At 42.1% G+C, this 14,514-nt stretch overlaps 1 long non-coding RNA gene across 1 annotated transcript in view; it reads right to left on the bottom strand.

Annotated features, from left to right (window-relative positions):
* The window catches only part of LOC142661225 (uncharacterized), a 97,043-nt gene that overhangs the window by 52,649 nt on the left and 29,880 nt on the right, over positions 1–14,514 (bottom strand). The window lies entirely within an intron of this gene.

The following is a 14,514-nucleotide window of genomic DNA, read 5'->3' as shown; positions in this document are numbered from 1 at the left end:
ACGTTCCATCCATTACGGACGTAACATGGTCGTGTGAACCCAGCCTTACGCTGCTTTTGCTAAATCCTATTTAGATGCTGTGTAAAAATCTGGATATTGAGAACCACAGGATGCCTTATCCCTCATAGATTTCTCCCATTTCAATTAACAAGAAATCTTAACACTTCAGTAACCCCCATAGGTTAGAGACACACACGCAGTGTAAACACTGCAGATTTTCTGTAACGGATTTCATTGCGGAAAAATCTGCAGCTTATTACAGTAGCAGCAAAGTGAATGAGATTTGAACAAATCTCATCTGCAAACAGCCGAATAAATTTGCCAAGAAATCATTCATGCATTGACATACGGTGCGTTTTTTTTAATCCGCAGCGTGTCAATTTGTGCTGCTGCTTTCTGTTGCGAGCTTTCCCCATTGAATTCAAAGGGGAAGTAAAACCCGCAACAAATTGGGAAATGTTACGATTTTTGTGGCGGAAATGCGATTCCGCGGCAAAAATCACAATTCGGAGAAAAAAACAAAAAACTATTTTTGCTTGAAAAATACTTACCACCCCGGCTGTTGTCATAGTGACGTGATCCTCTGCTCTGAGTACAGCCTGGCCCCCTGGGATGACGTTTCATCCATTGTGATTGCTGCAGCATCATCCCAGGCGGCCATGACAATGTCCGGGTGTGTTTGGTTTTTCGGGAGTATTTCCACAGCGGACGTTCTGCCTGGAAAACTGCACCACAATTTGGTGCGTTTTTGTTTTTTTTAGGAAAATTCCCTGCGGTTTCCAGGACAGATATGCTGTGTACTTTTGAGCAGGATATCCACCCTGTCTGCATTCACCCTTAAGCCTCATGCACACGGCTGTATTATGGATCCATATTACTGGGCCTATAGAAATGCATGAGGCCATAGATTTTTCTCCCGGACTTATACAGAATGTTCCTTTGCATGTCATATTACAGTATAGTCCCCAGCAATATTACCATAGGGGAACCTTGATAGAAATGTCTACTCCCAGGGAAATCCTCCTCCTATTCTTTCTTCAAAATAAACCTTAATGTCCGGTACAACCTCCTATAATCTATACTCTATGGCCATCTTGAGTTTACTGCTTTGCCTAACCCCATCCCCAGGATCTTTGGGCAGGCTGACATCATTTAGCCTCCCCTTCTGTAAATGTGACTGTACTTGCTGCTGGTGTGTTCTGGGGAACCCCTGACCAAGGAACCTGGTCAGGAGACACCTCTTACAAGCATTGCTTCCAGGGGAGACTTTGCCATATGAAAAAATGCATGGAGGGAATTGTCCTATGTATCGTCAACATTAGCAAACCAGAGGGGGTTCTTAATGCAGGGAGTATTAGGGTATGTTCACACGGCTTATTTTCGGGGGCCGAAAAACTGCTGAAAGATCAGAAGCAGAACGCCTCCAAACATTCTGTTCCGACGGGCCGTTTTTTTTAAGCGGCCGTTCTTAAAAAACACCTGCGAAAAAGAAGTGCATGTCACTTCTTGAGCTGTTTTCCATTGACTATTGGAGAACAGCTCCAAAAATGGCCGTGAAAAACGAAAGTTGCTAAAGAAACGGCTGAAAATCAGGAACTGTTTTCCCTTGAAAACAGCTCCGTATTTTAAGACGTTTTTTAGTAAGTGTGTGCACATACGCTAAGAAGTGTCTGGCTACTAAAAGCCGCCAACAGACTGGCTCCTAAAGTCTACAGAAATCTGTCCACCTCTAACCTGTATCGTGGCTCGGATGATGGAGGGATGTCTAGAGACGTGACCTCTTCATTCATTAAATAGAAAATATTCTTATATTTGCTCCCACCACACACACGATAGTTAAATTACATTTGGGTCTTTCTAGAGAGTAAGGGGGAATAAACTGGGCTAAACGTACATTGCAGCGAATCTGCCGCAAAAGATGAATTTGTTTTGCTGCAATCTCACCGTGGGTTTCATCCCTTCTACGTTGAAGAGTGAAAACCGCTACGAAAATCTGTAACAGAATGAGCGCGATCTGATTTTTGTGTGGAAAGTATTTCGCAGCATGAGATTTCTTAAAATCTCATCCACATGGCTGGTAGTGTCATTGTGTGCTAAGAGCCTTAAGCGTAATATTTCTTCCTTCAGCCCTGCAACAAAATGTAAAATATAATAATGATAATAATAAAAACCAAATGTTTTCATATAAAATTTGTTGTTCACTTTCTTAGCTACATAGAAACAGGAGTGTTCAGTCCTGACTGCTGGGTGAAAGAGGCTGCGATACCCATAGACAAAAGTGGCACGGTTTCTGGTGACCCTTAGTATACAGCTCCTATGCGGAACTATGTGTATCCATCAAAACAGACGGCAAACAAACCCTGTGTAGTCTGATCGCCCAGTCTTGGGGTACGTTCACACGCCCTATTTACGGACGTAATTCAGGCGTTTTATGCCTGGAATTACTGCCGAAAATACCGCTTGAAAGCGTCGGCACACATCTGCCCATTCATTTGAATGGGTTTTACGATGTTCTGAGCCGACGGTAATTTTTTTTACACGCCGCTGTCAAAAGACGGCGTGTAAAAAAGACGCCCGTGTCAAAGAAGTGCCTGTCACTTCTTGGGACGTAATTGGAGCCGTTTTTCATTGGCTCCATAGAAAAACCGCTCCAATTACGTCCGTAATGGACGCTGTGAAAAACGCCTGCACATGCCATTACGTCTGAAATTCAGGAGCTGTTTTGCGCGCGCAAAAGGCACTTAACAGCTCCGTGTGTCATGATCATATGGTGCGCGGTTGCGTGATTTTCGCGCAGCCGCTATCATTATGACACTGTTTGGATGTTTGTAAACAGAAAAGCATGTGGTGCTTTTCTGTTTACATTCATAGTTTGACTGCTGTTGCGCGAATCACGCGCGTCCCACGGAGGTGCCTCCGTGTGGCATACGTGATTTTCACGCACCCATTGACTTCAATGCGTGCGTGATGCGCAAAATACGCACAAAGAACGGACATGTCTGAACTGACCCATAGACTAATATAGGCCCGTGCGAGGCGCGTTAAAATTACGCGCGTTGCACGGACGTATATCTCGTTCGTCTGAATAAGCCCTAAATATGGCCTTTTTCATTTTGATTTTACACATGTTTTCCCCACTAAGAAGAGAATAAAAAGACACATTTGCAGGTTTTTATGCATGGTGAATCCAATAAAGTCATAATTATGATTTATAAATGAGGCCCTTTAATAGACATATAATGAATAGCAAGTCCTTGGCTCTTCTCTCTGAAGCTCCATAGATACAGAACAGTGAATGACTGCATTGAAGCCGGCATTGTATAACGTGAAGATGGACAATATTGCATTTATTCACGATTGGATATTTGATGGGAGTGAGAACTGAAACAGTAAGTACATTTGACGTGATCCGATAAAATCTGAAGTTATAGACAATTGACCTGTTCTTCTCGTTCTACCGATTGCGTGCAAGGATCTCACAGTTGTATAAAACAGAAGGTAGAATTTATAATGTAATAAATAATAGCCGCAGTAGAGCACAGCTGCTGTATAGGACAGTGGTCTCCAACCTGTTGGGAAACTACATCTCCCAGCATTGCAATCCCCTACATGCTCTGCTGTGTTATTGTAGTTAAAGGGAACAAATCTGTAACAGCAAATAAGTGAGTCCATCCAGAGGCTGAAAACGTGTCCTGATCATGCCCAATTGCTACAGCGGTCAGGGTGGGTTTTCAGAGTACGGGGCTGACGCATGCGGTTGAGGGCCAGCTCACTTGCAGAGGGCAATGGGTGCACGATTTTGATGGATATTACCGGCACAATCCTACAACCATTGGCCACCACATACTGGCGTGGATGGATACAATGAATATTTCTATTTTCTGACTGTGAATAAAGACCTTGAAAATGGTGAGGAATTGAAGTATATGAGAAAGTTGCTGAACTTTTCAGGATATAATGATTAGACTTTAAGATAACTTAGAAACAGATAAATAGAATATTATTAGAAGATTTCACACAACAGGAGGATCCATTTATTATGTAAGAGTTTTTTAGTGTGATTTTGCAATGTGAGAGCTCTGTGAAAAACAAAGGCATTATTATTACAAGCTCTTTGACATATGTTTTAAGTTTACTGGCTCCCTAAATTACTAATAAAATGACAATATTAAGTGGAGATTAAATTAGATACAGGCAGCAATTGTTGAACTTTCGTTTAAAGGAGAGCAACATAGATTCAGGAAAGTAAACTATATTCCGGTTGGACCTCCATCGAGCTGGCAGATATCACATATCCAGTGGATAATAACTTGTTCTAACCCGAATACCCCTTTAAAGAAGTCCCAGAATCAAATATCAGATAATTTTCTGATCGCTGGTCCGGTGGCCATACCGATCACGAGATCAGGGGCCCCGAACCTCCAGATCCATCTCACTGCACCCCTTCAGTGAGGAAAAGCTTGACTGGAGCGGTGGTCAAGCATGCACCCGCTGCTTCATTGTCTATGAGAATGACGGAAACAGCGGAGTGCTGTACTCAGCTGCATCTATCATTCCTATAGACTGAATATGGCGGCAGCGCTCATGCTTGACCGCAGCTCCATGGAATGTCCACCACAATGCCATCAGAACGCCTCCAAACATCTGCCCATTGATTTCAATTGGAAAAACCGGTGTTCTGTTCCGACAGGGTGTTTTTTTACGCAGCCCATTTGAAAAACAGGCGCATGAAAAAACGCCTGCGTGAAAGAAGTGCATGTCACTTCTTGAGATGTTTTTGGAGCCGTTTTTCATTGACTCTATAGAAAAACAGCTCCAAAAACTGCCGTGAAAAACGCGAGTTTGAATAAAAAACGGATGAAAATCAGGAGCTGTTTTCCCTGTTTTCTGCTAAGCGTGTGAACATAGCCTAACAGATACAAGGGCAGGTTCAAACAAGCCAGCAAGAACTTCCTGTCACCTCGTATTTGTATGGAGCTGAACAGGGGCCCAGTAGGTAAGGGGGTGCCCTGTAAAGCAGCGTCCTACTGTCTAATGGATCGCATGAAAGGGACTCCGCTTATTAATTTGATAGCTCACAGTTAGGCCCCATGCATGCGACCGTATTTTTTCCCTCCCATAAATACTGGCCGTAAATACGGGTCCTTTGTCACACGTTTTTAACCCGTATTTACGGACCGGTAAAGGGGGACTGGACATGATGTCACAATCATGTCCAAACCCCTTAAAAGGGTCACATGATCGCTCAGACGGCATTTTCTCTGCTTCTCTTTAATAAAAAATTGAAATCCCCTGACATCGCCTAGCAACGCTCCCGTAATTACGGGTGCACACACGTAGCCACCCGTAATTACGGGAGCCCCATAGACTTCTATGGGCCTGCCCGTGCCATAATTACGGCCTGAAATAGGACATGTTCTATATTTTTCAATGGCCCGGGCACCTTCCCGTACGCAAACGGGAAGGTACCCGTGGACAATAGAAGTCTATGGGCCCGTAATTACGGGCGTTTTTACGGTCGTGTGCATGGGGCCTTACTGGTGGATTGTTAGAAAAACAAAAGTGGGTGATGAGCTATTGGAGAGCAAGGGGCCCATACAATGTACTAGCACAGACAGGGTGGTCACCCAGATAGAAAGGCAACCGGTTGCTAGGCGACTTGAAATACAAATAAGTAAGGGGGTTTCTAGAAGAGAAATAAACATGGATTTTGCAAAATGTATTTAGAATGAAACAAACTTTGTGAATAGATACTGCAGAAGACAGATATTGTTACTCACCTCGCCCTTTCTTCAGCGACGTGCCAAGGCGCTGCTTGAACCGTCCACATATCACCTCTTCACCACAGCCGGCACGGGACAATCCATACCCGCTGATGGCAAACTATTTAAAGGGAAATCTGCCTGCCATGCCTCCCGTGCAGATCTAGGGACATCCTTTATTCGGCTATTGTTCCTATTGCTATTTGACTCTGTTCCTGACCTGATCTTGACTTTGACCCCGGCCTTGTTCATGTGGTTCTACTCCTGTTATCGATTCATAGCCTGAGTCCTTACTACGGTTCTGTCTCATCCTCCGGCTTGTTACTTTCTGACTACTAATCCATTTCCGACCTGGATATGCTTCTAACTCCACTACTTTGTACGCGCCAATAATTAGTGAGTATTCTGGGGACCGCACCCTGGAATCCAACCTGCGGGCGGTTAAGGGTGAAGAACATCAAGTTTCCTTAAGCTCCGCACCACAGTCTTGCCAAACCAATTGCCAATTAGAGGATCTACTTCTCTGGTAAGAAATCAGATAGATAGATAGATAGATAGATAGATAGATAGATAGATAGATAGATAGATAGATAGATAGATAGATAGATAGATAGATAGATAGATAGATAGATAGATAATTTCTGGGGATAAGTAGGATACAAGTTCTTATATAAACAGTGGATAAGACGGTGTCATTAGAGTTTGGTCAGATTGAAGCTCACAAGTTTGGCTCTAGGGGACATCCAATGACACAGATTTGCTATATTTGCCAGTGCAATAAATGAACCCTTTGTGTCACTAAATACCAAAACTGATGTTTCACATGGGTGAGAAGATTTTATTGTGCTTTGGCCCCAAGGACCACAACAAAGCGCATTGGGAGATGGGAGCAATGAGTAAATATCCCAAAGAAGACTCCCCGGGCTGTTAGCCTTCATGCCACATACAGCGTCACAAAGATTAACCCTTATAGTCTTGTGATTATTCCAAATTTTATTCAGTTAAAAAGTCTATTAAATGTAAAATAAAAACAGGGATTCAGTGGTAAGGGTCTCACTGGGCCATCATTTTACGGTAATATATATATAGAGCTTTACTAGATTTATTTCAATGGATATCTGTGTTCCTCTGGATCAGAGAACCGTGCCTCATGCTCTTCTTGGCACCCCCTTTATCTCAATATGCTCTAATAGGTCTTATAGGAAAAGGTGGTCAAAACAAGATCAACCTAACGTCATCTTCCTAGTAAGAGTATGTTCACACGCTAGACTAAGAATGGCTGTAAAATAAGGAGCGGTTTTCAAGGGAAAACAGACCCTGATTTTCAGCCGTTTTTTATGCATCAAGCATTTTTTGATGCGTTTTTTATGGCCGTTTTTGGAGCTGTTTTTCTATTGACACAATGAAAAACGGCTCCAAAAACGGCTCAAGAAGTGACATGCACTTATTTTTAAAGGCGTTTTTTTACGCGCCGGTTTTAAAAACGGCCACGTAAAAAACGCCCCGTGGGAACAGAACACCTTTTTTCGCATTGAAATCAATGGGCAGATGTTTGGAGGCGTTCAGCCCCCGTATTTTCAGCAGTGTTTCTGAGCGTTTACGGCCTGAAAAACGGCTGAAAATAAGCCGTGTGAACATACCTTAATAGCGATTTCAGTGATCTGCCCAGGAGGTTGCCTTGCACCATTACTTTTGTGTGGGGGAAGGGAAGTGACAACCATGGGGCCATAAAAAGTTGCCAAAAGTGGATATGAGTTTTTTGCAATAATTGTTCCTTTCATATTGGATTTTCAACCTCAGGCTACTGCAGTAAATTGCTACGGCGGGAACCACTTGACGTCATCTGGATGACCACCATCACTTGGGGTAAGAGACGTGTTTGTTTAGAACATTTTTTTTTGTGTATGAGATTACTATGTTATAATACATTGATATGGACTATTGCACTTTATTGTCATATGAATTAGTTTCTAATCTCTTTGCTACTAGATTGATGTAACATTTACCTAAGTATGTCCCTGTGATGTTGCCAAGAACGTTCCCAGCGTGGCTGATTTTTATTATAATGTTTTGACTTACAATAGAGATATTTATTTATATACCCCTTGTCTTACATAGTTACATAGTTGATAAGGTTGAAAATAGACACAGGTCCATCAAGTCCAACCTATAATCCTACCGTCAAGTCCAACCTGTAATCCTACCGTGTGGATACAGAGAAAGGTAAAATCCCCCATGAGGCAGTTGCCAATTGCCCCATATTAGAAGGAAAATTCCTCCCCGACTCTAAATATGGCAGGCAGAATAAATCCCGGGATGAACGTCCCATCTCCAGAATCTAGTAACTTGTAATATTATGTCTTTCAAGAAAGGGAGAAACTTGTTCAATGAATTAAACCATCAAAACATCCTGTGGCAGAGAGTTCCAAAGTCTCACTGCTCTTACAGTAAAGAATCCCTGTCTATGGTTACAGGCCTAGGTGTAAAAAAAGATCATTAGAAAGATTGTCTTTTAATTTGTCTTTTTTCTAATTTGAATAACCCCAATTTTGATAACATGTCTTGGTACTGCAATCCACCCATTCCCTTAATTACCTTTGTCACCCTTCTTTACACCCATGTCCTTCTTATACACAGGTGCCCAAAATAGTACACAATATTCCATGTGTGGTCTGACTAGGGATTTTTTTTCTAGAGGCAAAACTATATTTTGTCATGTGCATCTATGCTTCCCTTGATGCACCCCACAATTTTATTTCCCTTGGCAGCAGCTGGCTGGCACTGGTTGCTAAGAGTTAAGTCTACCTAGGGTAAACCCATTATTTTAATATTTACAGCGGTTCTCCGGGCATTTTATATTGATGGCCTATCAGATTGGTGGGGGTCCAACTCCCGGCAATCATCATACTGAAGGGGCCGCGCCGACAAACGCCGCAACCTCTTCATAGCTTACCAGGTACATCATCAGGTACATCCGTAGCGGCTGTACCTGGGATTGCAGTTACGGTCCTATTCTAGTGAATGAAACTGAGCTGCATCCCAGGCACAGCCGCTACAGATGTGAACGCCTGGCAAACATTGAAGACTGAATGGCATTCATCACTGCGGCCCCTTCAGTCTGCTGATTGGAAGGCTGCCATAAGTCGGTGCCCCACTTATCTGATAGGCCATCAATATAAAATGCCTGGAGAACCGCTTTAACTAGTGAAACAATGGGTCTACACTGGGTTGACTTAACTTTAGCATCTAGTGCCAGGCAGCTGCTACCAAGGGAAAAAAAATGTGGGGTGCATCTAAGGATAGGCCATCAATATAAACATTGAGAACGTGTAGGAGGGGATTGTTAGGGGTTGGAAAATTTCTTAACTGCTCTCATGATTATGAAATGCCAACGAAAACTGAACGTTGTGTATAATACATACCACTGAAAGAAATCAGGATGCCGACACGCCACAATGTTATTTAGGGGAGCAAGCGCAGGTGGAAAATGCTGATAAACAGCCACTCACACACCTACCATTCAGGAGGGGGGTACTTAGTATTACAATAGCGCATAGATAGAGGTGCCAGTCACACAGATACATGTAGTGCATCATGCTGGCTTGCAGCCTATTGATCATGCTCATACTAACAGATAAGATATACTGTAAACCTTCCGCAGACCTGTGTGTATTTTTTATGCTCTACTTTTTCTTTTAACCCGTTAGTGACCGCCCCATAGTGTTTTTACGGCGACCACTAACGGGCTTTATTCCGATGCAATAGCCTTTTTACGGCGCTGCATCGGAATAAATAAATAGAGCAGGGAGCCGTTAAATCTCCCTGCTCTCTGCTACCAGACGTAGCTGAGGGCATCCCTGCTCTAACGGGTGAGATCGATATCAGTATCGATCTCACCCGTTTAACCCCTCAGATGCGGCGCTCAATAGCGAGCGCCGCCAGAGTCATGACCTAGCAGATGCCTGTCCGTTCTGCACGGATAGGCATAATACACTGCAATATGCATAGTGAAGTCCCCTAGTGGGACTAGTAAAAAAGTTTAAAAAAAAGTTTAATAAAAAGTAAAAAAGATAAACCGACTTTTTTCCGTTGCAAACTGCTTTATTATTAAAAAACAAAATAAAGTAAAAAAGTTACACACATTTGGTATCGCCGCGTCCATAACGAACTCACCTATAAAGTTATTACATTATTTAAACCGCACCGTGAACGTCGTAAAAAATAAAATAAAAAACAATGCAAAAATGTCTGTTTTCTTTGAATCCTGCCTTAAAAAAAATGTGATAAAAAGTGATCAAAAAAGTCGCATCTACTGCAAAATGATACCAATAAAAACTACAAGTCGTCCCGCAAAAAAAGCCCTCATGCAACTGCGTTGGTGAAAAAATAAAAACGTTATGGCTCCTCAAATATGGAGACACAAAAACAAATCATTTAGAAAAAAAAAATATTTTTACTGTGTAAAAGTAGTAAAACATAAAAAAATCTATATAAATTTGGTATCGTTGCAATCGTAACAACCCGCTGAATAAAGTTATTCTGTTATTTATATCACACGGTAAACGGCGTAGATTTAGGACGCAAAAAAGTGTGGCGAAATTGCAGTTTTTTTCTATTCCCCCCCCCAAAAAAGTTAATCAATAAATTCTATGTACCTCAAAATGGTGCTATTAAAAATTACAACTTGTCCCTCAAAAAACAAGACCTTATATAGCTATGTCGACGCAAAAATAAAAAAGTTATAGCTCTTGGAATGTGACGATGGAAAAACGTAAAAAAATAGCTTGGTCATTAAGGTCTAAAATAGGCTGGTCATTAAGGGGTTAAACAGTTTTAATAAATCTGGATGGCTTTCTTTCTGTTCAACTCTGTATTCTCCTCGTCTTTTAGCAGATGTACAGTACCTATATTTATAATATAAGGATAGGGATAATCAGAAGCCTGCTGCAGTCCCCAACCCATCTGTCACATGACAAGCATCTGAGCAAGGACTCAAGAAATGTCCTTTATTGCAGGAGACACTGGCTAAAGGCTGCACTAATAAGTATGAAAGAAAACGAAGTATATCTACCGCGTGAATCTCCACATTTAGGCTTAGATACATCGGCTTAGCAGATAGTATCACACATGATAGGCTTAGATACATCGGCTTAGCAGATAGTATCACACATGATAGGCTTAGATACATCGGCTTAGCAGATAGTATCACACATGATAGGCTTAGATACATCGGCTTAGCAGATAGTATCACACATGATAGGCTTAGATACATCGGCTTAGCAGATAGTATCACACATGATAGGCTTAGATACATCGGCTTAGCAGATAGTATCACACATGATAGGCTTAGATACATCGGCTTAGCAGATAGTATCACACATGATAGGCTTCGTTACATCCTTCAGCAGACAGTATCACACATGATAGACTTAGATATAGGGTCCCAGCAGACCGTATCACACATGATAGATTTAGATACACAGTCAGTATCACACATGATAGGTTTATTATATAAAAGGGTCACAGCAGTCTGTATCCTTATACTTACCCTCAGGGGGAGATTTGGCATTCCTGGGGCCTCAAGCGAAGTTATGTCTGGTGGCCCTAATCAAAGACACTTGTAAGGAGTACCCCCTGTAGATAGTGTCACACACCGCTGTATAGTGCCACACAGTGCCCCCTGTAGATAGTGCCACACAACCTCATGTAAATAATGCCACCCACCCACTGTAGATAGTGCCACACAACCCCATGTGAATAGTGGCACACACCCACTGTAGATAGTGCCACACACCACCTCCCCTTGTAGATAGTGCCACACACTCACTGTAGATAGCGCCATATACCCCCTCCTCTTGTAGATAGTGCCACACATCCACTGTAGATAGTGCCACACACCCTCCCCATGTAGATAGTGCCACACACCCACTGTAGATAGTGCCACACACCCCCTCCCCCCGAAGAAAGTGCCACACACCCCCTTAAGAAATGGTGCCTGCAAACAAATAAGACAAACTTGTACTCACCTAGCCCCATTTCCACGACGAACGAAGCTACACAGCAGTCCTCCTCAGCCACACTAGGCCTGCAGCCTATGAAATGCCGAGACGGGAGCCTTGCATTGGCTGGCCTGATATCACTGCATCGCCTGCTCAGGGATCCTTTCCCAGTGTCTTCTAGGTTGCAGGCCTAACATCGCCTGTAGCCTAGTGAATGGTGAGCAGAAATAATTGAATGTGGAAGTTGCCTGGGGCAACAGGATTCCCGGTGCTAGCGATGCCACTGGTCTGGACAATTGGCATCAGTTGAGATCCCTATTATGGAGTTTGCAGTAAGCTCCTAAGCTCCCCCTATTGGTGCCTATAGGCAACCAGCATTCTATATTTTCAACTCAAAACTGAACCTATTTAGATATTAAAACAAACTTTATTTAAGAGTGGACATCTGGGGCACATTTACTACTGTGTCAGGGTCTAGAATGTGTCGAAAAATGATGTTTGCACCTCACTAGACACTTTTTTAAAAGTGTATCGGAAAAAAGGCGTGACTTAGTGAGAAATGGTAGTTACTTCTCAAAAAGAGGTGCGGTTAAAAATGCGCCAAAGTGCACCAAAAATGTGCCAAGTATCGGGCACAAAATTCTGGTGCAAAATACACCAAATAAATGGTGGTATAAAGAAGAGAATAGGTCATGTAAGAAACACCTAAAAGATTATACAGCGTGCACTACTGGGATAAATTTAGCGCATTTTGTCACTACCTGGTCAAAGTTTACGTTGTCTCACTATTAGACAGGATTAGTATACAGTATGTGGCCCTCTGTGTTCACTTGAGCGTCTGACAGTAGTGGAGCTTAATGGAGGGACATCTCACCGTGTATGACCTGCTTTGTTGAAGCGCATGTGTGGATCAAAATTATCTTTGATTTCTTTTCGATCAGATGTGCGTTTCTGCATCAGACATTTACCTTTTTAAATTGTAATCTTCCTTTCTATGTACAGTTCTACCTCATCACCGAGCTACAGATTATTGACTCTTCTGCCATACAACCAAGGTCAGCTATCGACTCTCCCTGCTGGAAGCAGGTTCTTTAACGTTAATAAATTCAGACACACACAAAGCCCTGTGTTCAGCGGATACAGCTGACATCAGATGCCCCATCAATAACCAGTAGGGGGTTTTACCACCTATGACCTGCAGAAATGGGAATAGTCAACACAGCCAGTGCCTGACGTTCCCGATTATAGACATATGGTACTCTAGACGCCATACATTACTGTACGATCCGGCTGAAAAAACATGGATGAACTCCGGTGAAGCAAAAATAAGCAACTCAAAGAAGAAAGTCTGATATTTTTTTGTCCATATATATATATATATATATATATATATAGCTTCATCACAATTTTCAGTTTTCATATTGAAGGCTTGGAATTATTGGGTGTTCATACTTTTATGTAAAAAGGATTAAAAGTCCATGCCATAAAGAAAGGAAGGTTGGTCCTACCCAGTACTAAAAAGGAGTACATAATATAATGGTCGATGACTGTAAGTAAGCTCTATCCACATAGCTTATACTTAGGTGTATATGTTTCTCTTCTTCGTATACCTTAAAGGGGTTGTCTCATTAAGACAACCACTTTCCATATGCATATGGATCTCATAAACAGGGGTTTAACACTTGGAACCCCCCTCAAATAGCTAGAGTAGAGCGCTAACAAAAAGGGGTATATCACGATATCAGTGTTCATCGAGGGTTTCCGAAGCCGGACCTGCATTGATCAGCTGATCGCCAGGCCGGCTTTATTGTAAAAAAAAAAAAAAAAGGGTTATTTTAATAAGACAACCTCTTTTATGTATACATACTGTATAGAAACAAAAAGAAAATGGTTCATATATGTAACAAAAAACTCTGGCCATGTATATTTTCATTGACTAAAAATAGTTCAGCAAAATACGCAGAGCAAATTACAGGCGTATTATCATATGATCGGCATCTTAGAAAAAAATGACAGCTGTAATCGGGCCACAATGCTCTTTTTATTTGCGCTAGTTTTTATTCCTTTTTCTCGGGGGGTTTAAATTACCAATAAAACAAAAATATATTTTCATAGGCAAAGAGGCAAAATAAGCAGTTGCTCTGGGCCCTCCATAACGCTTACTAAAAATAGAGAAGCATTGATTGAAGACAAGAGGCCTCTTGTTTCAACTACAGTCTTCTCTCTCAAGTGAAGTGTAAACTTAAGAAGTTCAAGCTACAACACATAAATGGATAAATACGAGCATCAAGCTCAATTTGTAAATAATACTGACCTATAGTAGCCATAGGCGCGCAGATACAGCTCTGGCAGGGCTCAGTAGTAGTTGAGCTGAGTTGGTATTTGGCACAACTCCTATTAGTTTTGCTTCCACGAGGGGACTGCAGATAAACTTGAATCATCATAAAGGGATCTTTCCACTACAAACATTTATGGCAAATGGATTGAACATGATCATTAATGTCTGATTGATAGGGGTCCCTATCTGATTGACACTAAGGTCTCAATGAACACTGTAAAAATCATACGTAATTACGGACCCACTCACTTCCATTGTCCACGGACACCTTCCTGTATATTAACGGGAAGGTGTCCGTGCCGTAAAAACCCTCCACAAAAGATAGTGCTCCCATATTTTATAATGGGAGCACGGCCCGCAAATGCGGGTGACTGTTCGCGGCGGGCCGTGCCGTAATTATGTATTGTAATTACAG

Source organism: Rhinoderma darwinii, chromosome 9, assembly GCF_050947455.1.
Source record: "Rhinoderma darwinii isolate aRhiDar2 chromosome 9, aRhiDar2.hap1, whole genome shotgun sequence".
NCBI classification, from domain to species: Eukaryota; Metazoa; Chordata; class Amphibia; order Anura; family Rhinodermatidae; genus Rhinoderma; species Rhinoderma darwinii.
Note: the sequence above shows the minus strand (reverse complement) of the source record. Positions and strands in the feature narration are given on the sequence as shown.